At 35.8% G+C, this 10,803-nt stretch overlaps 1 long non-coding RNA gene across 1 annotated transcript in view; it reads left to right on the forward strand.

Annotated features, from left to right (window-relative positions):
* The window catches only part of LOC143302893 (uncharacterized), a 56,571-nt gene that overhangs the window by 24,849 nt on the left and 20,919 nt on the right, over window positions 1–10,803 (forward strand). The window lies entirely within an intron of this gene.

Here is a 10,803-nt window from a genome sequence, read left to right on the forward strand (position 1 = left end):
TATTTCAGCGCTATACCATACGACCCTTGGAACCAGTCGACTGCTCCAGGAAAAAGGGAAAAGATAGAGATAGAGAGAGAGAGAGAGAGAGAGAAGAGAAACCTGGTTTCCGTGGCATAGAACCCAGGAGCAAGTGTTACGTGAAATAATGCAAACGGCGGCTTTCTTTACATTTTACATGGATGAACACGACCACCTGCAGGCATCGCTCTCTTGCATTGGATGCACATGCCACCCGAGAGGCTAAGAAATGACTAGCTGTGACAGGAATCACAAAGTACGAACGACCATTTTTATCAGATCGATAGAATCGAGAATGAGTTAACGAGCCGTGCAATAGCGAGAAAAAAAATACGTTAACAAAGGATTCGATTGTGGTGTCGATTGCATGAATTCATTAAAATTATTAGCGGTATCGTATATCGTCGGCTACATTCGTTTCTTGATTTTATGGTAATGCGAACAAAGCTGAAATCCCTTCTATAATCATGTTATTTGATTATGCCGCTATTTGTGCTTAAACTATAACTCGTATAAGAGATTTCGATTTATGATTTAGTGGTACGAATTTTATTTTCAAAATTGGGGCAGTGTGCTATAATTATTAGAGTGTGGATGCTTATGCGTTTGTGGGGAATCATAAATCGCTAAGATATCAGTATAGTTTCCAAATATCGTTCCTGAATATGCATATCGTCGTAGCATCGCATATAGAATATGATATCTAATAATCAAGAGATTTCAAAGCTCTTTCTGAACCTTCTTGTATTACGTACGATTAGATCACTTAATCCCAACTTTTACCATAGGAATTACTTCTCAGCTTAATAGACGTAACACGACTGTCTTAATTATTCAATTAGTCATCAAATGAAGAAACATACTTCTTTCCAGAAGATCAATAATTAACGTCTAATCTACTTTCTATCTTTGGTACTCTCTGGCGTTAAATAAATCATCCGGAAGCTACCGTTATCGACGTACTATCAACTTTAGAACATTAACGCGTTTCACAGTGTTCGTTTGCCCTAGTCCCGCTGATTATCTCTTACACTTCAGTTCTAAACAATGAGCTCGCCCCCGTATCACACCGACCTCGTATCCTTGAACTTTCCGCCCCACGTCATTCAGAAAGCTTTAGCAAGGGCCATTTGCATGCTTCTCTCTAATTGCCGGGGCAAGGTGACGTATTTTAAGGAACATAAACGTACGACGTACCTAGAAATGCGAAGCTCACGGTCTCGTAGACTTGAGGGTTCCTACGAGGACGAGTTCCACGCGTTCTTCACGTTTCTTCTTTTTTTTCATCGTGTGTATTCCCTATCATGCTCGTGTTCCCGATAGCAACGATTCCGATGCTTCTGGCGTCCCCGTCCTCCTTTACCGCGTTCGTCTCAGCTTCTCGGGTGTCTCCTCTCCTCTCTCTCTCTCTCTTTCTCTCTTTCTCTCTCTATCTCAGATTCCATTATCATCCGCCAACGTCCACGATGAAGCTTCGTTTTTGACGAATTTGTCCGAAGATTACTGGCGTGCTTGCAAGACGACACTCTCGTCTTGAAATTTTAGCTGAGTCGTTCGTCTATTATCCCTTCAGTTGCCTTTTGCGATATACTTGTGGTGCCATTAGCACGATACTTCTCGTGATTCACTGTCATTTCGGTTTCTTCCCTCGTGTTTAATTTTAATCCATCCATTTCTCTTGAACAGAATTGGTAGGTAATTAGGAATTGGATCTAAGATGGGAGTTTAAATGAAATTAGAATCGATTCTCGTGCTGGTTCAATTTAATAGTAGTAATTAAGACAACACGAGTTGAGTGAGAGATTGAATTAAATAACATATAAGTCAATTAATTTAAATATACTGACTAGAAGTTTGAGATTATCAACTCGGTTATGTATGTCTACATTAAATCTATCGTTAATGCTGTTATTCATTTAGGATTATTGCCATAGGTATTAGTAGTAATTTTGTTTATTCCGAGTTTTTATTCTTATATGACGAACCTATTCGAATAATAGATACTTTCCAGAAGACCATTACACGCATTAGAAACGAAAACGTATCTCCACGTTTTAAGAAAAAGTATTAACTTAATTTCCCCGACTTCTATAAAATGAAATTAACTAAGGTTTAGATGGAAGGAGAAATACCGATGAAAAACATATTAAGAAAATCTTTGGAATTTCCTTTCAATAACCTTAATGTTGAAATATAGAATTTAATAAAGTAAATTGGCTGGAACAGAATCGAAAATTAAATATTGCATTAACTTAACATTGGCTCTTAATGGACTAAACTATGTCGATGGATATCGTCTTTCCAATAACACTAGAGTTGTTTTCACGGCCATGTTGTATTTTCACAATATTTTCGTTCGTCATTTTTCGTTTCTTGGAAGTTTTCACCGAATGAAAATATCTGGGGGTAGGTGTATCTTTATAAGTTCCTGGAACTCGCAATCGATGAAACGAGCTCGTCTTGTTTTAGATACCTCTCCACATGTATGTTCCTTTTCGGTTCGTGCTCGACAACAATATCCACGTAACTTCCGTAATGTTTTTCCAGAATTTTCCTTATTCGTAAAGCAGAAAGGTTTATCCAATAGTTTTCTAACTTTATAGCCTTTGTGGAAGTTTCGTCATGATAGTAGATCAAAATTTTGTGGACGTTATTTAGCGAGCGTCGACTTCGAGGCTGGCGAACGATTTTAACTGCACTTCGTGCCAGGGCATAAAGTAGGCTCGAAAATATGCGTCGTAAACCCTGGAGCATCTCTCTGACAGGAGGCTACGAGAGTTCTCCTCGTTTGACAGTTTTCTACCCTCGCTGAAGGGAGATTTAGGGTTAAACCGTCTGCGGATAACTGCTTATTACAGGCTACCTAGAGAATCGTAATCTGCATTTATTAGAACTTTGACTAGTTTAAATTACTAATGAAAGTCATAATTCTTTTAAAATTTTTATGCGTTTTGCTATAATGAAAAATTACATTTGTTGTTATTCTGCTCATTTGTTTTTTTATTATTTTGCCCTTTGTCTTCAATTAATTCCTAGGAATAAATTGCTATGGCGTGGGTATAGATGGGAAAAGCTTGCTCATTAATTCATTAATCTCATGTTAGAGTAACATATAAACATCTCTTACTAGCTCTATGTTGCGAGATACTTAAAAAAAAAACTAAAACTTTTAGAATGAAATATTATATTGCGATATATAACAACTAATTCAACAACGAATAAACAACCTAATTCAATCATGAATTTAACATTAGATTAATATAAAGCGCTTATGATACAGCGATAACCTATATTGAAAACCATTACCATAGCGTTATAAAAGTTATCAATTATCAATTAGACATATGGTCGCCGCGTAATGGTATACATTTGCACAGAACGTTCGTGTATCGACGCGATTGTGAAACGCGTGAGAATGCACAATATACAGCGAGCTCGTTCTTGAAGTAATTTCACAGAGTTGCAATCACATTGAGCAACAATCCCAATAGTATTGTGCAAAGATAAAAGGTATTGAACATTTATTTGCAGCTTTAAATGCGAATACTGGTACGTCCGTCGCGGTGATGAAAGGATCGACTGCTTATCGGACATCTCGCTTTAAATATCGTGCGTGTCTGGTACACGTTGATTGGGAAATATTTCATAGTTCGCCTTTTACTGTGCATGCTACTGCTTTTTATTTTAAAAATACAATCGGTACAATTCTGTTGCCGATAAAGTATAATCTTCTTCAAGTCTTTTATTCAAACTTTTACGTTAATACGCAGCATTTAAATCTCTGTAATAAATTTTCCATGTTATTTTCATGTTATCATCTAATTTTCATCGCATATTGCAAACTCACACGAAAGTCTTGTATGAGAAGAGAAACCACAGACGTTTAGTTTATATTTCGCTAAATCTATACAATTTCGCAAAGCTTCCTTTACTTTGCTTGTTTTAGCTTGCAAAATCTAATTTTACTTACTAGAGTCTGTACATAATTCGATTCACTTCGACGGTTCTACCACAATATGTCTATATCGAGGCGATAGCGTTACGTGAAAAGAGCTTCGAATATTATTCAAAAGATTTCGAAGCTCTTTTCCTATCGGCCATTTCTAAATTAGTCTTCCATCAATGGCTGCGTATATTTCAACGCGAAAATGCACCCGTCGAGGAAAAAGCGAACTGGAAATAGTCGGAAAATCAATGGGAAGTGGTAACGGGAAGAAATAAGGCATTCGCGGCACCATTACCAGTATTTAATGAAATTCTTGAATAGCCCCTGACGTCTTTTTTGTTCCCCGCGTTATAGCTCTGCACGTTGCGATAGAAGTTCCCATCGAAATGTCGACTGAAGCATGTATCGATTTGGTCCTAGTCACTGACGAAAACTTTTCGTCGTCTTTTGTCATTAGCCACGTCGCTGAAGCGACAGCTTTCGTGTGCTGAAAGAAAGAAAGCAGCCCACGTAAACGAGAATTTTAAATGGTAAAAAAAGATGAGGGGAAAGATAGGAACAAAACTTGAGGGAAGATGATGAAAAGAATCTCAGAGTGAAGGCTTTGATTCTTTCAATGCTTTTTGTCCGGAGACTTTATAAGTACACATAATGGTGGTGCAGATTTTAACGTAGACAAGATAACAAAGTAACGAATTGCTTACCTTGGAAAATCTCGAGTATTCCCTATTATAATCTTGATAAACTATAGTAAAATGGATGTCAAAAACGGTTAATGCCTCTTCGAACCAATTCTGACAGAATCTAGTCTCGTTATATGTATTATGTATATAGTTATTACGTATATATGTATATGTTTTGAATATTATATGCATTGCATTTCTCCAAAGTATAAGAAATAATCTACAGATTTACGATATTTGAAATTACTGAAATATATTGTTTCAATACTTGAAAATCTTTTCTTGCGTGTAATTATTAAATAAATACAAACATATCAAAATTCTTTTATAAAAGGTCAAAAACTTTAAAATGGCGAGATAAATAAGTTACTTAATCCATTTGAAAAAAATAACAAAACAAACTGGTACGTGCATATTTTATACGAATCTAATACTTTACTGAATCTTAAAAACTGTTGCGGTATAAAATTGACAAAAATCGTATTTGGGAACGAAACAGTGAATCCACAGAATAAGTGAGCAGGTGAGAAAAAGCTACAATCCATTTGCGACTGGAATAATTATCCTACTATACGGCATTATAGTAATTCAGAGGATGCATTTGAAGAAGTAAAGAAATGACAGAGCAATGCAATGGAAAAGTAGACTGAACATTGGCCAAGCACCTAAGACGATTAAACGCGAGCTTGACAATGCTTTGAACATGGCCAGACAGTAGCGAACGCCCATTCATCGAAGAGAATACTAGCTAGCGCGATAATGCAAGCTCGTCAGCGTAGCTTTAATTCCGCAGGATTTCCAGCATACCGATGCACGTTGAACACATACATCGTCAAGCGACCGCACAAAGCGTTCTGGGATGCATGCGGAGTCTGACCGAGGTCACTCGCATTCCCCTTTGCAAAATATTTCGGACGGATGTCAAGAATATGCTCGTTATTTCATTCGTTTGCACGTGTCATGGGCAGCAACTGGACAATCAGACGAAAATCATGATTCGGTCGACAAATGACACGAAAATGGGACAGGCCACCGGACTTCTAAGGAAATGAGCGAAATTTTTAATGAAAGAAAACAGTATGATTAAGCTATGAAAACGAAATTCTAAGTGCGCGACATGAGAAGTAGATAGGTTAATTTCCAGATGGGATTATGATAAGATATTTATAGTGATTATAAATTACTGTGAAAAAGATTTATAATTGCTGTATATTGTTTTGTTCGTTTTACTTTACTTATTTTATTTAACATTGTTTATTTTTAATTTATTTTTTGGATATTTTTATTTTTCAGGATATAGCTCGTTATATGCTTTGTTTTATTAACACTTCTTTGCGTTATGTCTTTGTGAATTTATAATACAATAGTTTCTTGCGCGATATCCTGAGATTTAACCAACTGAACTTCGTCACGTTGCATTTTGAACCGCTGAAAGAGGCGCAGTTTATTTCTTTAATGACTAAAAAGCCTCCAGGAAATAATATCTCTTCGTATCTGGTTTCTGGATTATACGGCTCGAGTCTCACTTCTAGCGACTCTGACGTCAACATCTTTTTAGCTCAAAGACGTGGCGATCCATGAAAGGCTCTGAACAGCCCTTCTGTTTATTTGTAAACGGAACGAACAACAGGGAATGAAAAGCAGACTGACTTTGATCGCAAGCATCTAGCTTTTTGTATCTTTGATAACGACGGAAATCGTAAATGTACTTCCTTTAACGACATTCTGAATTCGTCTGTGTCAGTCTTTAACCCCTTAACCTACAACTACGGGCATAGCCCGTAGTACGATGATCGGGCCAAATATAATATATAATATAATATATAATAGCTTGTTTACGTTTTCGGCCCAAAATTCTCGAACGTAAATCGTAGGTTAAGGGGTTAATGAAAATAGAATTGTAAAAGTACTGTAAGTTCGAATAATAGGGGCATTTTAATTGGAATTTCTATTTCTTTAGTAAATTTAACATCTGAATTTTCAAACGAATACATCAATAAAATTATGATTTATCTCTTCCAAAATTGCACAGTAGTAATAAAACAATAACTTTGTTCCATGTGTCATATATTAAATTGGGAATTGACGATGGAACACAAGTGGTGTTTGGAAAACTTCAAATTGCTCTCTCGCGAACTTTCAATAACTAATTCTAGCATCTAAACTTGTTACCAGAAGTGCTTGCGACCAAACGAGCAAACGTTTGCATGTTTCACGCGGGGCATCTCTTTAAAACACTAAAAAATAGTATTATTTCAATTAGTCCATTAAACAGCAACTGTGTGAAAGATCAAAGACTTTCGCTCATACATTTTTCCCTCTCTAATTTCCCTTGTTGATCCAGTCGAAAAGCCTAACGTGCGCCAGTTTCTTCTTTTTTTTCCCCTTTTCTCTATTTTTTCCCGAGGGAAATCACACTTCGTTTCTCGATTTCGAATAATACACAGCGCAAATGCAATATAGACAGACATTTTCGTCTGATAAATAAAATAGTAAAAAGTGGTGAAAATTAATTATTAATAACTCGAGAGGAAACATATGTGAGATTTAGAGGAAAAAGTGACGCAATCTTTAATCTAAAAAAATTCTTGGTAGTCCCGAAAATTTAATAGAGAAATCCGATCTTATCGATTGAAATGAATATGTTTTCGGTTTTTATCAGAATACATTTACTAATTTAGGTACTATACCATTGAAAAATGCAATATTCTCAATACAATTTTTAAAAAATGTTCTTGTTCTGATTTTATAAAATATTGAGAGGTCTAATGTGTTTTTCATTTGCAAGGCTGTGATTACTGGAAGAAAATTTCGATAACAAACAACGAACAATACGTTTCTTAGTAGCACTTTCTGTGAAAGTTACATAAATGTTGTTTGTGTAAAATAATTAAATTTAAACCTTTCAAGACCATAGGATAATACATATTTTATATAATTTATATAAACTATATTACAAGCAATCTAAGTATCCTCTATATACAATCTTTTAAAGAATCTAAGACATTTCAATAGATGTTTCTAAATAAATACACATATTATCTATTATTCCCTATATTCATGTCCTTTTACAGAAAATTGCACGGATACTATTTTTTCACTAAGCTCCTCGTGTCTTCCCGAGAATAACGTCTGTAAGATCAGAAAAGATCACGGTTCTTAATAATGTTCTATACCCTGAAATTCAACAGAAACTTAATTTCATGTTTCCCACAGACATATGTCCCGTTGGATTTTCGAGACTAACTAAAACTACTCTGCTGAAACGTAACGCAGAGATACTACATATTGCGCTCGCTTGTAGGTACACGTGCTGTCGAGTTTGTGCATATTACTCGCGTTACGAGCTAGTCAAGTGTCGTAATTTCGCGAGCACCATGAGCAAAGTATATCTTCGTCGAAAGCATCGAAATACTCTCGTGGATGCTGGAAGCTCACTCGCTGCGATTATGATGAAATCAAGTATGGTCGGACTTTCTATTCGTGAGATTCAATTGACGTACTTTTCTTTAAAGCACGCCTTTTTTCCTCTGTTAATGGCGAATGAAAATCCACGTTTCATTCGAAGCTCGTTAACCGAATGAGGCATCTGTTGAGTTACTATCGATAAAGAATTTAAAGTGTTTGAACTGGAATATTTAATTTTCGCCGAATTTTAGACCTGAATATTAAATTTAATGGCTACTTTTTATAAGAATACTATTTAGGTTTCATGCAATACTGAACAGTTTTTTATGTTAGAGAGTAAATAATCAGTTTTAAATATTTTTATGTATCGCTTCGTTTTCATTCTCGAAAGCATTTTTGCTTGAGAGAACTTCAACTCATAAATCAGGCATGCTTTAAAACAGGGTGGTAGAATCTTTTATAGGAGCAGAAAAATAGTTTAAAAATTGCGGCTACATCAAGATACTGGCATCGCGATGTTGATTCTTGCTACGTGAATCAAATGTAAGTGTTACGTCGCGTAACACTCTACCTAGCCCAGGCCACACACCGCGGGCAAGATGGCAACCAGATGTCTTCGGATACTCACTGCGTACCCTCAATAGCCTCGAGTACCTTCCATAAATCTCATAGATTTCCTAGTAAAGGTCCTTCAAACCAAACAAACGTCTATTTCCGAAGAATTTCCAAAGACTATTGTCTACCACGGCGTGACAAGGGAAAATTAGTTTTTCTCACGTATGATGCAACTTTCCTCCCACTAACCACTTTCTCTCGAGGGCGGGTAAGACCCTTCGTTTAACCAATTAACAACGAAGCTTATTCCCTCACTCTCTTAACTAACATCGGCACCAACAAATCCGATGGTCCCGTGCGCTAGACACACCCATCCTTAGCTTTCCTCCGACACAGCATCGTCTCCCAAGACAGTACTGATTTTACATCCTTCGAACGGTCAACATCCTTCCACCGGGTATACACACCCGTAGATCAGTCACTCATTCATCTCGTACATACGCACCAGCGGAACTGTCTTCGTTATAAGGTGTTGGAATAAACGGTGAAATATAACTTACTCTACTGTGTCATATTCATTTAACCACCTCTGTTATCTTAACCGAAACAGGGGAACGACTACTTCGCGGCGTCGATTCACCGAATCGTAGCGAGAATTTACGCCTCTCGCTGACGTGTTTTCCTCGCGACCGCGTCTCTCCGCGAACGGTCGTAACAGTAAGTGTGCCGTGAATCCATTTCTACCACGAGGATCTAATAACAATCGCATGTATACGATTGTTTTATCTTAATCTCAGTATCAAAAAGAACATCGTGTGATTCTCGTTTAATTACTTTTTGAATTACATGTTATGCAAACTGTGTAGTGCTGTTGGTAATGAGGTGAAACCACGACAGAGTAGAAGGAGAATATTTTGCATTACACAGCAGAATCTTGCGTTAACGAATCTCGCGAGGAAAGGGATTATAGTGCAGATTTAGAGAGAGAACTTAATAAATTGATATAAATAAAGAGTGTATGTTAGGAATCATATAGATAGACTCTTAAATATTTATTTATGAATTCATTTATGACCTAATTTATGAAATATATAAAATATAAAGGATGTGAAAGAATTCTACATAAAATATTATTTTTTTTACAAGAAAATTATATTTTTTTATTTACAAATCAATTTATGATTTAATTTATAAAAAATTAATATATAGATGTTGGTTTATTAGACGAGTTATCCAAATTATAGAAAAGTGGAGATATAAAGGAATTCCTCAAAAAAGAATTATTTACAAGATAATTGTATTTTTCTAACACACGTCATGGAGTAATTTTTAACATAAGTTTGTCGACATTATTTCCATCTTAAGTACTTAAATAAATTTCCAGTTATCGACAAGATATGAGATTACTGTACATGTCGTTTTAAGCGACTGCTCGATAAGCTCGTATAAACGTCATCCTAGAATCGCGCTTATCAGCTATTGACATAGAAATTACAACGGTCAGTTTCAAACCAAAGAGAACGAAAAAGAATTAATTACTAAGCACTTAGAATTTCCAAAAGAGGAAGTAATTATTTGTAAAGTTTAGAACATACATACTGTAGAAACACTCTAGTAACATCTTCCAACTTCCCCTTCACGATCATAGCCAAAATTTAGATACAAACTTGCATCCTATCTATTAGCGAGACAGTCGTTGAATTGGTGCAATCAGTTCCAACTCAGACAGTAACGACAGCAATTTAAGAACGATATCTCAGTCTGCATGACAAAATCATGCAAATGATCTGACCTATGATTCCGTTATATAAATCAAGTTCCATTAATAGACTGCGGATGTTTATGTAAATTCTAATTCCTAATATACAGGTTTTATGAAATCTAACGATATAATTATTAAGACAAGCAATATTTTGGCAATTTCGAAGCTCAAGAAAACACACGTTTGTCTCGAAAATCAAATATACAGACAATTTTGTTAATATGGGTTTGATAGAAAATGTCACTTATCATCTTCATCTTCTATAATTTTCATATTTTATGTATTTCTGCGTATTACGTTCATCCTGTGCACTCCTGTATCTTCAGATTTTCCATAAACGCGCAAACATTTGCAGTCTATTCTTTATCGTGTTATCTTTCCCTCCACAATTTCTGCTTTTTAATGTTATCTAAGATTCTGTTGCATTC

The sequence above is a fragment of the Bombus vancouverensis genome, chromosome 7 (assembly GCF_051014615.1).
Source record: "Bombus vancouverensis nearcticus chromosome 7, iyBomVanc1_principal, whole genome shotgun sequence".
NCBI classification, from domain to species: Eukaryota; Metazoa; Arthropoda; class Insecta; order Hymenoptera; family Apidae; genus Bombus; species Bombus vancouverensis.